The sequence below is a fragment of the Dromaius novaehollandiae genome, chromosome 2, assembly GCF_036370855.1.
Source record: "Dromaius novaehollandiae isolate bDroNov1 chromosome 2, bDroNov1.hap1, whole genome shotgun sequence".
Classification (NCBI taxonomy): domain Eukaryota; kingdom Metazoa; phylum Chordata; class Aves; order Casuariiformes; family Dromaiidae; genus Dromaius; species Dromaius novaehollandiae.
In genome coordinates, this window is record NC_088099.1 from 142,303,417 (window position 1) to 142,320,824 (window position 17,408).

At 42.5% G+C, this 17,408-nt stretch overlaps 1 protein-coding gene across 5 annotated transcripts in view; it reads left to right on the forward strand.

Annotated features, from left to right (window-relative positions):
• The window catches only part of DPYS (dihydropyrimidinase), a 68,153-nt gene extending 51,860 nt beyond the window's left edge, over window positions 1–16,293 (forward strand). For all 5 annotated transcript variants that reach the window (XR_010387984.1, XR_010387985.1, XR_010387986.1 and 2 more), the window contains one exon: window positions 16,049–16,293. The gene's annotated coding sequence lies outside the window, so the exon portion shown is untranslated. The remainder of the gene's footprint in view (window positions 1–16,048) is intronic.
• Window positions 16,294–17,408: the final 1,115 nt, after the last annotated feature.

Here is a 17,408-nt window from a genome sequence, read left to right on the forward strand (position 1 = left end):
AGAAGCTCAGACTATGTAGGCTGTAGAACAGGGTGGTCTCTAAATTTAAAATATGCCTTTTGTATGTGGTTTTAGAATTGTACTTAAGTATTCTTTAATGAGAGACAGAATGGCACCAGACATTGACATGGCACTTACATTTTCAAAATCATCTACAGATATTTACTAATTCTCATGACACCCCTAGTCCAGCAAGCACTTTTCACAGCCTGTATGAAACAGGGTCTTCATCCCATTATGAATATTTATTATTTGTATTGTAGCAGACCTTTGAGACTTTCGTGAAGAGGGATCTAACAAGTGAGAAAGGATTTCAGTCGTACTCTGGATCTCACAAGAAACTGCTACATGATGAGCAGTGTTCATGATGAGCTTACCAGGCACTTACTGATTGCCAGTTTTAGGGGTTTTTTTGGTTTGCTTTTTTGCTTCTTCGCTTTTTTTTTTAACAGATGTCCCAAGAAGAATAAGAGAACAGAATCTAGCCCACATTTCCAGCATACTGAAAATGTCTGGTGCTTTATTTGATAAGAAATTCCAACTGATTTTGACACTGTGTGGATCAAATAATGACTAGTGATTAAATTATTGTTAAGAAAGTGAAAAAAAAGAGAAATGCTTCTGCATTGGAGAAGTAATTTTGGGACTTCTAGGACCTGGTATGTTTAAATAGATGTCCCCAAGTTTGGGGGTCCTTTAGCATAAAAATTCTTTGCAATTTAAATAAATTAAAACCTACCATCTTTATTAACCAAGAATTTGGTTAATTCATATGGTTTGTCTAGTCTGGGTTGCTTAGCAGAATCACCCCCTAGGACAGCTCTGTTCACAGCACACAGCCTTTCTCACTAGAGAGCAACTCTTTCCTCCATCTGGTATGTCAGCATGGTCATCTACATCAGGGGCTGTGTCTACACTGACAATCAAGTGTGGGAGTGGGTCTGCATCCAGCTACAGACTCATGTACCACATTCTTCACCCGCACCCAAGATTGGACTGGGAGTTAGCTGAAGAACACTGCTGAAGGAAAAGCTTAAGGCCTAGTGTAGTGCCTTTGTACAGATTTATCCTGCCCTTCATGCAGTCTTGATGAATTGGGTATGAGTGGGGCTGAGCACTTTACAACCCAGTCTAAGACCACTTTTTTTGGACATAGATGCATATATGTCACCCGAACACTGGTTTATTCACCTACCTCTATTTTTGGCTCTTGAACTTCATAAATACTAGTAACAAGCAGCCAAACTAAGAAGTCACCAGAGAGAGGTTTGTGAGCCATATCAGTCATGTAAGATGTACAAATTGTGTTGCAATAGCTACCCAAATGATGGGATGGTGTGCACTCCCAGTAAGTTCATGAATGATATCAACTGGAAGGAGTCATTGATATACAGGAGGGTAGAGCCCTGAGGGACCTCAATGGTCTGGAGAAAGGAGCCAAACAGGAACTTCATGAAGTTCAACAAAGGGAAGTGCAACATCCTGCATCTGGGAAGGAATAACCCCATGCACAAATGCAGGTTGGGGGCTGACCAGCTGGAAAGCAGCTTTGCAGAAAAGGACCTGGGGCTCCTTGTGGGAAACATGCTGAACATGAGCCATCAGTGTGTCCTTGCAGCAAAGAATGCAACAGTCTCCTGAGCAGTTTACTAGCAAAAGTCTAGACTGAAAGTCAACGGAAGTATCTCTCAGCCTCTACTCAGCAACAGTGAGACCACATGTGGAATGCTGTATCCAGTGAAAAAATTCTGGTACAAGAGAAACTTTGACATCCTGGAGTAGTCCAGTGGAGTCCAACAAGATGGTTAGGGCAAGGAGAGCCTGACAACTAGGTTTGTTCAGTCTTAAGGAGATCTTATTGCTGCCTTTAACTACCTAATCCAGAGAAGACAAAGCCAGACTCTTCTCAGAGATGCATGGTAGCAAGATGAGAAACAACAGACTCAAGCTGGAACATGGGAAATTCTTAATAGATATAAGGAAAAATGTTTTCCGTCATGTCAAGCACTGGAACAGACTGCCCAGAGAGGCTGTGAAATCCTTATCCTTGGAGATACTCAAAACTTGACTGAACAAGGCTCTGAGCAACCTGGTCTAACTGGACCTGCTTTGATGAGGGGATTGAAATAAATGACTTACAGGTGTCCCTTCCAACATAAATTATTTTATTCTTCACAAGAAAATATTTGCCTTACCAGTCAAGGTTGAGACATCAAATCCATTTAAACTTGCTGCTGATCTGGATTGGCACAGAATCGTGTATGTGTGCTGTGTTCCCTTGCCACAATCACTCTAGATAAGCTGGATCAGTATTACATATCTATCAGCAGTAAAACAGTCTATAACAGTAATAATAATAATAATAAAAAACTTGTATTGACACAAATACTATTACTTTAGTAGCTTTAAAATCCTAAAAGAAGGGTGGAATCAGTCTGTCTTCCAGGAGTTTATCTGAATAAATGACCACAGAGTAATTTAGAGGCATGGTGCTGGCATCTTAAATATCCTACAGCTTTTGTAGCCTCAGTAAACTGTTTCATATAACAGTTTACTTATTTGGTTATTTTTGAAAGACAGTAGAAAAATAGTAAGTTTATTTATTCAATATGGCAAATGAATTTCCTTGTTGTTCATGATTCTGAGAACAAAAACCTGAGAAGGGCGTCCAAACATGAAAAGAGTTGAAAATCCGGCAGACATTTCATTGTCACAGTGTTATGAGAACACAAAACACAGCAGAGCCTTTCAATAAATTCTGATACATTGAGTAACCAAATTAGATCACATCTCCTAAAACTTGAAGGAAAATCTATAAAGCTTTCATTTTGCTTTACCCAAACCTTTGTCAACTTTTTACTTTAAATAAACTATTGGTTCCTGCAGACACTACATTTATGTGCCTATTTGTTTATATATATATAAGTGAGAAAAAAAGATACTTTTGGACAGGTATCCTCTCCTGTTAAAATGTGTCACAAACCCTGCCAGTCCTTTGATTGAGCCATCAAACTTTTCAGTCCTTTCAAACAGTTCTCAACAGAGCCATCCAATGAAGAAAGAAGACCAGAGAATCACTTTAAAAGAAATCAAAGTCAGATTTGCTTCTTTACAAAGAACACCACCAACAGAAATAGTAAGAGCCCTATACGCAGTCTTCTAAGAACCCATGATACCTTTCCAGTGACATCCTCCATGCACTGTCTCTTACAGCCACTTTCAGAACCAACTTGCAATTATGGTTTTAATGTTTATATTTAAACATTCAGATCTATTTTTGGAATAAAACATACCCATTGCTTTCCTTGGAAATGTTATAGGTGGTGTGGGCCATTGCAGAGATGCTACATACTATGGCTAAGGAATTCTGAATTGGAGATTAACTCTCCTTTAGCTTCTGATTTCAAAGACCCAGGGCTGTGGATCAGGCTCAGTTCTGTCCTCAGTCTATTTGTTGACTGGAGAGTCCAGTCCAATCAGCAATTACAGAAGTGCTGACATGAACATTATCTATTTGTCCTTGGTTGAATGGCCCTACACGTAATTTTCCAGACAGCTGGTTTTGCAGCAGGTACTGATAGCACTGAGGTAGCAGGACACAGTGGCTCACCATAAGAACCAGGTTTCCCATCTACAGAGTAGTCATATCTTTGCTGTTTCAATAGCAGCTACTAAATTAGCTCAGGAAGCAGGCAGGCAGCACAATGAACATAGCACAGTCACTGAATTATGCATAGTGTAAGGGTATAATTAGATATAATGCAAGAAATACCATCTATAACTGGAGGAAGTGTCTGTTCATTATAGGAAGAATGAAATGATCCTTTAATCAGCGCATATCTTTCATAGTATTATATGAGGGAAAATTCAGTAAAGTGACCCCAGCAAGTGCACGTTAAGTCGGACCAAGTCTCCATCTAGCCCAGCATCTCAGCCTTGCCAACAGCCTGTAGCAGTTGTTTTACAGAGTCACTGAGGTTGGAAGGGACCTATGGAGATCGTCTAGTCCAACTCTGCCCCCTCAAAGCAGGGCAAACTTGAGCAAGTTGTTCAGGACCATGTCCAGTCAGGTTTTAAATATCTCCAAGGACAGAGACTCCACAGCCTCTCTGGGAAAACCATTCCAGTGTTTGACAACACTCACAGTAAAAAAGATTTTTCTAAGGTTTAAGTGGAATTTCTCATATTTCAATCTGTGCCTTTTCCCCCTTCTCCTGTCACTGTGTACCACTGAGAAGAGTCTGCCTCCTTCTTCTTCCTACCAGGAACACCCCTCCTGGGTCACCTGTCTCTGCTTCTACCTCTTGTATGCTTCCTTTTTACTTTTGAGCTTTGTCAGGAGCTCCTTGTTTATCCATGCAGGCCTCCTGTCACCTTTGCTTGATTTTCTCTGTGGGTGATCCTTGAAAATCAATCAGCTCTCCTAGGCCTCTCTTCTTTCCACCATTGTCTCCCATGTGATTCTTCCAAGCAGGCCTCTGAACAGGCCTAAGTCTGCTCTCCTGAAATCCAGGTTTGCGATCCTGTTTTTTGCCTTGTTCCCTCATCTCAGGATCCTGAACTCCACCATCTCACAGTCACTGCAGCCAAGGCTGCCCTGACCTTCACATCCCCAACCAGTTCTTCCTTATACAAGGCCCAGCACAGCACCTCTCCTCATCAGCTTCTTGATCACCTGTGTCAGAAAGTTATCATCTATGAACTTCAGAAGCCGCCAGGATTGCTGTGTTGCCCTTGCAGCAGATATCATAGTGGTTAAAGTCATCCATCAGGACCAGGACCTGCAAAAGTGAGACTTCTTCTAGTTGCCTGCAGAAAGCCTCATTTTTTTCTTGGTGAGGTGGTCTATAGTGGACCTCGATCACAACGTTGTCTATGTTGCTCTGCCCTCTGATCCTTACACATAAGCTCTCAGCTGGCTCATCTTCTATCCCAAGGCAGCTACATGCATTCCTGCTGCTCTCTCACACCAGGGGCAATTCCCTCTCCTCTACTTTCCTGCCTGCCTCTCCTAAAAGCTTACATACATCCATGGCAGCATTCCAGTCATGTGAGCCCTCCCACCACCTCTCTGTAATCCCAATGAGATTGTAGCCCTGCAACTGCACAAAAACCTCTAACCTTTAATTCTTCCTGTTTGTTCCCTATGCTGCATGCACAGTGCAGGCCCTTCAGATGGGCTCCCCGTCATGTTGATCTCCCAGAAAAGGAAATCAGCTTCCCCCATAACATTGTCTTGTAGGCACTTTTTCATCTGTGCGCAAATGCTTGAGGTGGGCTCCTTTCTGTCCTGTTTTGTTGATTATAACTCTGTCATCCATATTACCCTGCACCCTTTTTTTGCCAGCCTGTTCCACCTCTTCCTCACTTGGCTGTGGGTAATTATCTCCCTCCCTCTTTTACCTAGTTTAAAGCTCTGCTAATGAGTTTGGCCAGCCTGTTGGTAAAGATGTTTTTGCCACTTCATCAAGTTGATCCTATCTTTTCCTCACAGTCTTCAATCCTTGAAGAGGGTCCCATGGTCATAAAAGCTGAATGCCTGTCATCGACATCAGCTGTACAACCAGTTCTTGGCCTGCAGGATCCATCCAATCCTCAAGCCCTTCCCCTTCACAAACTAGATGAAGTAGAAAACCACCTGGGCCCCCATGCTCTTGGCTTTCACCCCCAGGACCATGTAGTCCCACTTGATACACTTCAGGTGTCCCCTGGCTGTATTGTTGGTGCCCACACAGAAGAGCAGTGGGAGTAATAGTCCAAGGGTCAGAAAAGCCCGGGCAGTCTTCACAATGTCTTGGATCTGTGCGCCCAGCAAGCAGCAAATGTTCTGCTATGCAGCAGGTCAGGTTGGCAGATGGAGGCCTCCAGCCCCCAGAACAGGGAGTCTCCCTCTGCTATCACTTGCTGCTTCTTCCTTGTGCTCCCACATGGCTCAGGTTTAGCAGGCTTGAATGCTTCATTAGACAGAGCTCTCAGCCCTCGGTCTGCTACAAGGGCACTGAACCTGTTCTGTAGTTTCAGATCTGCAGGGGGAACAAGAGTCCTCCTGGTGTCAGAAGTCACAAGCTTCTAGCCTTTGCCATCATGGGAGTCTCCGTTTCCCAACCCGATAAGCATAGACTCTGCTTGCTCCTCTAACTATTTGTAGGTTCAGGCTCTTGAACCTGCAGGGTCTTGGAGAAGATCCAATCTCCTTTTTATCGTCCCTGATACTGAACATTGTCCTCCAGCTCCTTCACTTGATGACACAGATCCTCCACCAGCATACACTTCCTGCAGGCAAGGAGCCCATCTTCTCAAGCCCAAGACCTAGCAAAAGGCCCCATGCGTCACTGCAGCAGCAGACCTGGAGAGCTGAATCCTCCCTCAGGAGCTTGGTCCAGGTTGAGACATCTGATGTGCCAGGGGAGTTGCTCCAGGGGTGCCGGGGACCATGCCCTGCGGTGCGTCACCACCATTGCTGAGCACACAAACACTGTCCTCAGCAGAATTTCTGGCTCCCTTCTGTTCGCTCTTCTGCACGAACTGCTTCACAGACTGCTGTGTCTGTTGGCTGCCTCTGTTAAGGAAAGAGCACAATAACAAGGCTTTTTGTTTCCAGTGATCAGCATTAAGGGACTTCCATGGCAGAGTTTGCAGCTGGGTCATAATGTTTAATATCCACCAAATGTTCATTGCTATTCACTTTCTTCATCTCTACATTCTGGCGAAGGCATTTTTCTCACTTGCGATGCTGTCTAGTTGTTATATAAGGCAGTGTAGTAATATAGTTTTACAGGCACAGGTTTTCTCTCTTAGCCATGGAAGTTTTGCAGCACTTCATATTCCTTTTGGGGCTCCAGGAAGAACAGAGTTCCCACAGCACTGTACCAAGCAGTGGGAGCATGCAACAGGAATTTTCATCCATGGTCAGCCAGTTGCGGCACTCAGAGAAGGTTCACAGCCTCCCTGCTGCTGGGCAGATCGGCAGTCCTTTGCCGAAGGAATCAGCCCACAGATGAACGGGGGTGGAACATTTCTGCATCTGCTCATGCTACCTGCAAGAAAGGAAGTGGTTTGTGGTCATCTGAGTGGAACAACTTTTTCCACCCTTTATCAAGAACATGGAATTATGGGTACACTTTACCCATACCCGTCACTTGAATTGCATCTTGGCAGTGACTGGCATCAGTGCTCCTAGTCTCAGATTTCTTAGAGAGCTGAATAAACCTGTGAATTACATACAGCCAATGCAGAAATGAGCACTGTAGCCTAAAAAGTATTCTAACATTTCAGGTATCCTAGCTCCATGTAAAGCTGCCTTCAATGATAACTGCATGCTCATAACGATCCTTAGCTAGTGATTCCCAACCCATATGTTGCAGGTAGGGACACCTCTCCGCTGTGTCAATGTCACTATTCTTTTTGGACAATTCCTTTAAAGCAGCATAGTGACCCATTTACAGTGCACACTCAACAGCTGTATCAGTACTGCGATGAACCACGTCCGCTAGGACCAGGGTGGGTCCCGGCGGCCTGGGGTAGCTGGTTTTGCTGCCAAGGCCAAGGTATCACAAACTACAGCACAAGTGTGTGTTGGCAGAACGTTTTCTCATGCTGATGACAGCTGCTGGGGCTGCCTGGCCCCTGGACCAGCCTGCTAAAGGTGTTCAGTAGCGACCACTGTAAAATGGCAGGAACTGAGAGCTTACTGTCAGCACAGTATCACGGCTCACTGGTCTGAACAGCAGTATCGCAATGGCTGCTCTTCTTGTCTTCACCTCTCTCTCCACTGGTGTGGTACAGATCCATCTGCATACGCTGAAAAAGTGAGGATGCTTCCAGAACCAGTGCATTTCCGACCTCTTTTCTGACTTTCCTTTTTAATCCCTGCAGAATGACTGGCAAAATTTGCTTGCACATAAAAACCACTGTCTTTGCTCAAGATCTGTTTTGGCATTTCCTTAATGCATTCGAACTGATACAATACTGTGATTAACACAGGTTTGATAAGGCAGTATTTTAACCATTGTAACATGCATCCTTGATACATATTTTGCTGGATTTGTCTTTAGGATGATGAAGGTTGTTTCCTTTTGTGACACATCTGTGTGCTGCAAGAACAAGCAGAGTCCATAGCTGTGAACACTCTCTTGCATTTAAATCATTTGCTGTTCTGATCTTCCTGCTTCTGCCTAAAGAAGACCGGCTAGCAACTAATAGTGCTTCCTTCCTTTCGGGGTCCAGAGAGCTAGGAAAGAAACAAAGATCAGCATTTGTAAATATTTGTGCTCTTGTTTTTGAGCCATGGTTTTAATTAGTGTTTCTGTTATACTGCTACACTAGAGATTTAGATTAAAATAAGACAATTAAATTTTCTTTTCTAAATATCAGAGGAAATGAAATAATGACAGTGGATCATTACTCACAGTGAGCAGAACTCCAGTGGATGAGTAGTGCGTCTGGAGCCAGCGACACAACAGCTGTGAGTAAATGGTTCTCAGAGTGAATCAGGATTACTGAAACTCCCTTCTAATGGGCCCCAGTGAAAACCCTGGATCCAAATACTGCTGAATTTGGGTAAAGCTTGTATCTGATGCTGGTAGCTGAAGCTAATCTTTGTATGATATGTTTGAATCGTTATGAAAACACAAACTTGATTCTTGCTTTAAAGAAATATCTCTGTAAGATGAACTGGGGAAGAGGTAAAGGCAGAGTTCCTAACAGCCTCCAGGAAAGCAGCTTAAGAGTTTTCAGTTGAATAAACATCATTTACGGTCACATAAACAGTCCTGACTTGGTCCTAGGAAAATGAGGTCTTGAGGCCTCTCTGTGGAGCCCTGATTGAATGTCCAGCTGATATCATAAAGTGACTGCCCAAGGCACAAATTCATCAGATCCTTCCTTTAATGAAAGCTGGAAGTGCCTCTCTTGGCTGCTATAAGCTGCTGTAAGTTGCATTACTTTGTGTTTCGTAACCTCTTCTGTTTTGGAGATGTCGCTTCCAACAAATTACACAATAAAGATGAACTTTACCATCAGCCTTCCAGCCTGGCTACAGCTGGTATCTCCAACCACAGAGACAAGAAACATTTTTAAAGAAAACATAAAATTACAGTTTAAAAAAGCATGGGTAGCAGTTCCACAGCTATAATGAGGAGCAGCACATGTCTGGCTGGCTCTACTAAAAAGAAGATGCATAGCCTCTATGAGATGCTGTGCTAAAGGGTCTATATTATTTGAAGTATCTGAAAAACCTTATGGAAAAATAAATGTTTTGCTGGATCATGGCTGCCTGTGGAATTCCTGCACAACAGGGCATAGCCTGAACTGTTGCGCAAATTTATGGATGCACATTTTTTGCTGGAGCATCCCCTGCTGTAGTCATGCACCTTGCTTTGGGCTCAGCTGAGTCCCTGGCCTCCGCATTCCTGGCCTGCTCACTCACTACTGGCCCAACTGCTCTTGTCTTTTTGCTTTAATCTGACTCAAAACGATATTGCTTATAAAAGATGCATTATTATTAAACCTTAAAATAAGCTGGGACACTTTGGCAGTGTTGGATTACTTAGAGATTGCACAAGAGGTTAGTCCAGACAGTCTGAGAGGGGAAGTAATCTCCACCAAGCAGCAGCGATGGGGAGCGGCTGGGGCCAGTGAAGCGAGGTCCCAGCTCAGCGGTGGGCTGAAGACACTGCACAAGGTCCTGCTTAGTTGGGGCACAACTGGGGACACTGACAAAGCACTATACATTTTCCAGGAGTGGGTTCCAAATCATTTTCATCATCTTAAAAATAATCCCAAGTTATTTATACATTGATAAGATTTTTATTATCTTTCTGATTTCTCATTCCTTTTTTTTTCCTTTTGTACTTTCCCTCTATTGTTCTCTCAATAGACTATTATCTTTTTTTACCAAAGCTAAAGATATGCAAGACAAAAAAATTGACTTTTTCAAATAACTCTAAAGGAAATGAAAAACAAATAGAATGCATCACAAAAAAGGTTTGCCCCAGACAGTTACACTGCAATGAAATACCAAGCTATTGCAATCTAATTTTCCATAATATATGCTATTTTAGATAACTGAAGTTAGCATTGCTTCAGGGAAGGCACCCATACAGAAAGGACTGCCAAAGTCATAAAAGAAAAATGTTATACAGAAAAAAGAAGAAAAATGTAATAACAGCTTTTGTTGGACCATATCTTACCAGGAAATCTGATACATTACTAATAAATTCCTTACTGTATGCTACAAAAAGAATCAGTGAGATAAGGAAAGAAATAATGTAGCCAAAGAACAGTAACTGGATAGCAATCTTTGCTTAGAATAACATAAGTAGAATTTATAATGGATATATCAAAGCATCTGGCATTGTTGCTATAAAATAGGCCTGTCATTTCCATCTTTACCCCCCAGTTACCCTGAAGAAGCTTAGAACTTTGCTAACTTGGTTCGAACACAAAATTTTATTTTCCAGCCTTGGATGTTTGGGTTTTGTTAGTGACTAATAAGAAAGTTCCCTCTGACAAAAATAAAAAATAGAAAAAGTACAGCACCCTAAGGCTTGCAAGACAATACTTGTCACTGTTTTTTCCAAAGCCTTTCCTTGTGTTGTCTGCTTCGGGCCAAAGACTGAATTCTCCTTCTGCTGTTTTCTGACTATCACGCAGTTTAGTTAAAGAATGGCTTCTTTAAGTTAAAAAAAGGGGGTGGGGGAAGGGGAAGTGGTTGATGCAGTAATGTTAGTTCTTGTATACAGTGAGTATATGATACTAAAAACAGTACAGAAATTGAGGCTTTTGAGGCAGAATAACTGGTAAAACCAAGGGGTAGGCACAGACTGGAACCCACAAAGCACTGTAAAACAAACCTCAGCACACATGTTTGCAGGCTTATGGAAAGAGATAGGCTTTCATTTGTTATTAATATGTAGTATTATCGGTTCCCATATGTCCTATAAAGTAACTGTACCACCTTCCCGTAAGCACCACAACCTGTGTCAACTACAAAAAAATTAGTTTTTCTGTGTCCATTAAACAATTAACACCATATTTCAGCTCCTGAGAGGTATAAAATCAGTGCAAATTAGAGCCTAAACCATGTAAGAACTTGAGCACCTGCATGATCTGGCAGTCCCCCCAGCTCATTAGTGATAGGGCAAGAAGCTGCAGTTCAGTGCTACTGAATAGATATGCTAAGGGGTAGTGGTGTCTTCATTTTAAACAACATGAAGAAGAAAGAGAGCGAGCGCAACAGAGCTAGAACAGGAAAGGGTGCAATCAGCACATATATTGTCCTAAAATTTGGCCTTCATCATCGTCCCTGCAATAATCCCCCTGTGGGTGCGGGCTCTTGGGAGCCTCTGCACAGTGACGCACAAAGAGCAATACGGCAAACGGCAACAGGCACCGTTAAAGCGATGCTCCTGTTTCTGCCTTGGCGGGGCTCTGGCATCCAAGGGCACGGAGAGAAGATGATATGAGCAGGACTGACCTGGGAAGGAGCTGCAGTAAGGATGATGACAAGGGGAGACGGGAAAGATTCCTATCAGGCCATTGCAGTGCCTGGAACGGGTTCTTTCTGTTTATTAGGTTTGTTGGACTGCAGCCAATTAAATTACTTTTTAAGGAAGCAAGAAAAGAGACAAATATATGTTATGTCAACTGGAAGCTGTAACTCAAGACAGTTCTGACCAGAAGGAAAAAGGTAGCTGAGATATGGAGAAGTTAAATGTTTATTTCTAAATAATGTTGCTATGCCAGTAAAAAGTATGTGAGCTCCCAGTAATAAAACCAATAAGGATGGATGCCAGCTTTTCTTCTGACCTACCCAGAGGTTTCTGAGCCCCAGATTCACTAATCAAATCACTGGATTAGCTATGTCATGTGCAGAGACATTTATAGTGCAGAAGAAAAAAAGGAAACATTTTTTTTTATTGATGATAGGAAACACAGGAAAATGCTGCTAGCTGACTACAGAAAGGGGAGAGCGGAAAAAAATCTCTGTGCTTATATCAGTTTTTGGTGTCTTAGACCAAATTCATTAACAATTCATTAATCGAAGTTGTTAGTTAAGCTCTCTCTCTCAGCATACAGCTATTAGAAAAGAAAAATAAAAAACAACACTAAATATTAAAGTATGAGTTTTATAAGAAAAGTGGTTTCTACTCTAGTAAATTTACCTTCTGCATTTTTGCTGAAAGCAGCATTCAGGCATCCAATGTATTATCCCTTCTTCAGTAATCACACAATTAGCATTTATCAACATTTGCACATTATTAGGAAAAAAACAGCTAATCAGCAGTTTCCTTTCCAGCAATCATGCAAAGATTGTGTACAAGATGAAATAAGCCACTCCAGAATTACAAAAGATTCCACAAATATGAGAAACTTGGGGGGAAAACATATTTTATGATCAGCCAATAGGTTACAGCTTGAAATGTTTCATAGGTAATAGGGAATTTGAGGGAAAATGGGGATGTGAGGGATGCCAACAGGTGAGGAAGCTCTAGGAAGACTGCTTTTCACCTGAAATCAGCTGCTGTCAGGTGAACAGTTTAGGGAATTCCCTTTTCTTCTCTTTGAGTTTTTCTTAAAGTGCTCAGACATATAGTGTCTGCGCCAGCACCTAGAAACTATTGTTCCAAACTGGCTTTAATGGGGAGATTTACAGGAAAGGTCTTGAGGACGCATTTGAGTTAAACTGTGATTACTAGTGGGTTGAGTTACACTGTGCTGAAAGAGCTTGATAATAACCGTGACATTAATAGGATTGGCTGGAGATAAACCAGCCAAATCTCTGGAAGCAGGATGGAGTGAGGGAGCTGGATGCTGGATCTTTCCTGCATGAGGACCTGCAGCAGTAGAGAAATACTTTACAAAGAGAGTTAGCCCAAGATATGCTTTAAATCTTAAAGGTAGATTATATGTTAAAAGCTCTACATATGACAATTAAAACCGATGACTGCTGCTGCAAAACTGGATCCTAGCTGACAAATGCCCTATTATGCATTCTTCAGAGATCCAAAAAAAATATCAACACAATTGATGTCAACTCCACTTTCTTTGCCTCTGGCATTGTGTAAATGTTTGAGTCAGTTGGACGGTGTTAGAGGAGGACGCTCAATGCACTGTAATTACTTTTCCTTTTTCTTGATTCACCAGTTCTTGATGGATCTTTCCTCCTCATCATAATTATACGGAAAGCTTTTATTCTATTTTCTTTATCCATTCTATGGAGATTATATAAATATTAATGAGGTGAAATATCTGTAAGAGGAAAAGCAACCAAGTGTTTTAAGCAAAGGTACGCAAATATCCTCCTTGTTTCACTGAAGTTTCATAAGAAGATTTATATCTTAGTTACTTAACTAATAGGTGGACCACACAGCTCAGATTGGGAAAGACAAAACCCTTGTCATAGCTTTAGTCAAACTGATTTGCTGCCATTTGTTCAGAATACCAATGCCACAGAGTTTAGTCTTGCTCTAGAATGATGAGCTTTGTTACTATTGAAGTCTATTATGTATTAACTGTTCATTTCCTGTAGCTTGTTGCATGCTTATTCTGTTAAGGTACAATTATTTCCTTTGGTATTTTTAATGGGATAATTTTGGGGGGGGTTTTTTGGTTTTTTTTTTTAAGTGCCACAGACCACAGTCCCTACCAAAAGAAAAGGCCTGATTCTTTAAATCAGTGTAATTTACCTATGAGGTAACTTGGTTTTGAGCCATGCTGTACTCTGCTTGGCAAAACTGTAGGGAAGCTGGGACTGACCTTTTCCTACAGCTGCAACCCTCCATCCAAGCAGAAAATCTAGTTTTCCATCATGTTTTCAGAGACACATGATGTCTCAAAGTTACACAAACTATGTGAGCTTTTCTAATAAATTGATTATTCATTGTATTCCATATCTCAAACAAGTCACAGATACAGACAAAACAATAAAATACACCGACACTTTCCCGCTTCTGACAGCACTTTGTGATTTTACATTTTGTCCAGAGACCCTTTGCCACAACCAGCTCCTTCAAATCACAGGGCCTCTCTGATCCTTCTCCCTTTATAAAATGCCTGAACTTTCTTTCGGTAGACTCTGTCTTCTATGTCAGGATAAAACCATGAGAAAAACGATTGTCAGGTTGTTCAAATCCCCATCAGACCTTGTGTTGCCTAGTTACCAGCTGACCCAGGTGGTTTCTGGGCCTGACCCTGTCCTTTGCCCAGACATTTAAGCAGAAGTATTTGAGAGTTTCATAAATGTTTCTTGTTAAGCCTGTGTCCCTGGTTCCAGCAATTTGGATCCAAGATGAAGGCAAAACCTGTGCAGAGATGGTAGGCTGGTCCTGTAATCAAAATAGCATTTGTGACCTCAACCAGAACTATCACAGTAAATAGGATATGTACTGCAAAATTGCCACGCAGCAGAGATGGTGGCTGTGTACTTCAGCCTGGATACATTAGAAACTAGCTGAAAATGCGCTCGTTTCAGTGACCAATACCTAAAATGATGCAGACCAGACCTGCCACTGCTGACAGATTTCCTTGCACACTGCAGACTTCTGGTCCACAAAGGAAGCTCCTGACTTTTGGTGAGGCTCCAGGTGACTGGCCGTTTTTCCCCATTCAGGGCGGCTACACACATCACAGGACCACCTGGCATTCAGCTTCATGGTGAATGTTACCCTCGCTGCCTCCTCACGAAAACCAGAGCTGCAGCACACAGCTCCAGCCGTTCCCTGCAGTCCCCCGGTGCTGACCCAGCATACCCAGTTCCCTCCTGTGAGAAGAGATAACTGTTGAGAAGGCAGCAGAGTGGAGAGAATTAAATTCGCTGCTTTTTGATAACTTTCCCAGGTGGTGGCAGGATTGAGAGCTTTCACCTTGGCCCTGGTCGCCCACCATGTCCTGGCCACCCACCACGTCCATCCTCATGCCATGGTCAGTAGCCTCTTTACACAGTCCCCTCTTTACACAGGACTGGGGGCTCTTCCTCCTCTTGGACCCCACCGTGAGTGTCAGCTGCATGGTCAGGCGACTGCAGCCTGTTTCCAGGCTAAATCTGCATGTACTTTATGAAGGGATGAAACTGTGAAGGGCAGGATGGGTAGTTCTGGGGCAAGAAAGCATGACAAAATAGGCAGAAAGAAAGGAAAGAAGCAGGGAAACACTGTCCCCTGCTTTGTCTTGCCATGTAGACTCTTGGTACCATAGTCATTCGCGTTCTTCCTTGCTTCCCCCCAGCTCCCCCAGGCCACATATCTCTCTTTTTATGTAACATGAAGAAAATTCACATGCTGCCTTAGCTGCTAACAGCAGCTCAGCTCATGCTGACAGAAAGGAGCTGGGTTCCCAAGGAACCATTTGCCAGGATTTTGCCTCACCCACATGTAAAGCTGTATAATAACTCTATGCAAATTTGAGGTTTACTTGGCTTTTTGTCAGCAAAATACAGCAAAATACCTACCCTTTAGATCTCTTCTTTGATGGTGCTTCCTCATATGTCCTTACATTTAATGGATTTTTTTCCGGGTTCATAGTGGCAAGGTGTGCACACACATGTCTGTGTCAGCAGTAACAAAAGACCATTTTGCAGCTTGACTGAAATGTCTTAATTCCACTTGTCAGAGTGGTGTAAGAAAAAAAAAGCATCTCTTTAAGCAGTCTTACATAACAGATGCCGGTGTGTGACTCATTAGTGGTTGTACTTAGTGCAGAATGTGCCCGGAAGTGCCTCTGGGTGGGCAGGTACAACCTTCCGGGAATATCTGATGGCAAAAGATTCCTCTGCACTTCCTATCCTAAAGCAGCACTGTTCAGCTCGTAACCCAAGGGCTGCTGGTGATCTATCCCCATCAAATGATTGCAAAAAATCCCCATGACTATGCTAAGCAGTTTTAAAAACTCTTCACAGGAATAACTCCATGCAGCTGACAGGTATGTATTCTGCCCACACCCCATGCTTAATTAATTTTTAATATAACTGTAAAATATGTTTTTTGCAAAACAGTAATAATTTGTTTATCCAAATGTTAGGTGTATTATTTATTTATTTCTCTCCCTTTAGACTGCCAGCCAATACTTGGAAGACCATACAAGATGGCCTGTGGATTTTTTTTCCTCGAAGCTTAAGCAGTCCTCTACATTAAAAAGGTTAGAGAAATTGCTTTAGTAATATAAATATATCACATTAAAAAACAGTTATTAGCTTGTGTGGCAACTAAAAATGAGACTTATTTCTGTTTCCAAAGCTCAGAATTATTGTGGGTATTTTATTTTGTTTTTATTTTTAATTAAAACTCTAGTACAGCATCTTTTGTGTTTGTGGTAATTATTCTGAACTTTGTGTCCCAAAGGAGCAATGTGTAAATAGTTCACCCTTTTGTGGCTATTTGTTCCTGCTATTAGCTCAGGAAATGTGTTTTCCAAGCTCTGCATTAGTTTAGCCAGCTGGTGACAAAAGTAGTCATTTGTGTTAGCACAAGCAGGGCAGAGTTAAGCAGTAGAATAGACTACATTTCATATGCTAACATAATGTGACCATCTGAGGAAACATTAATTGTACCAAATGTTTTTTCTTAAGTGTATTCTTAATTATTTATGTGCTAGTTGTCAATGTGAATGGAGAATGGTTTATAAATCATTGACAGCTGTCATCAGAAGCTTCAGCATTTTGAGGACTTTTCAGCCTGCCCTGCTGTTCAGGAAATCAATGTTAAGGCTACTATAGATTTAAACTAAAATAAATATGGGGATTTAGGTTTTATACCAACATACATTGTGTTAATAGCTTTGGTTTTGAAGGACCCACTATAAACTCCGTCTGGAAAGGTGACCAAGACTCTGCCCTGGTCCAGCAGCACTGGAAGCATCTACCAGGCATCAAAGCAAGAAAATAACCAAGAAGCTCCCTTCACCAACACAAAGGCAATCAGTAGTATAGCATGGCACAGGTATTCATGAGCTAACATATCAGCGAACTTGGAGAATTCATGTTCATCCAAAATAGAAACTCTCAAGTTAGCCAAATCCATCTATACATGCCATCAATTTACAGCGAGTCCCGAGTCAGGTAGAAGTTACAGTACAGTCCCTCAGCACGTCCTCCTTCTCCCAGCCTAAGCTGCCACCACTTCCTTCTTGTCTGTGGTGGCCCCGGGGGCTGCCACCTCTGCTATTTCAGCTGCCAGCAAGCCAATCTCAGCTGATCCCTGCTGAAAAGCCTGCCAGGATTTGGGTTGACAGTGCCCCTGTCCAAGTGGATAGCTCTGCGCTCAGCTGCCCCCACCCCGACTTCCCAAGTGTGGCTCAGGACTGCAGGCTCTAGCTCTGCACGGCGCCAGCCCAGCCTGGCAGGACTTGAAGGAGCAGGCAGCGTGCCAGGCAGCAGCAGCTGCGCCGTCCCTGCCACCCCGGGTGCTCCTCGG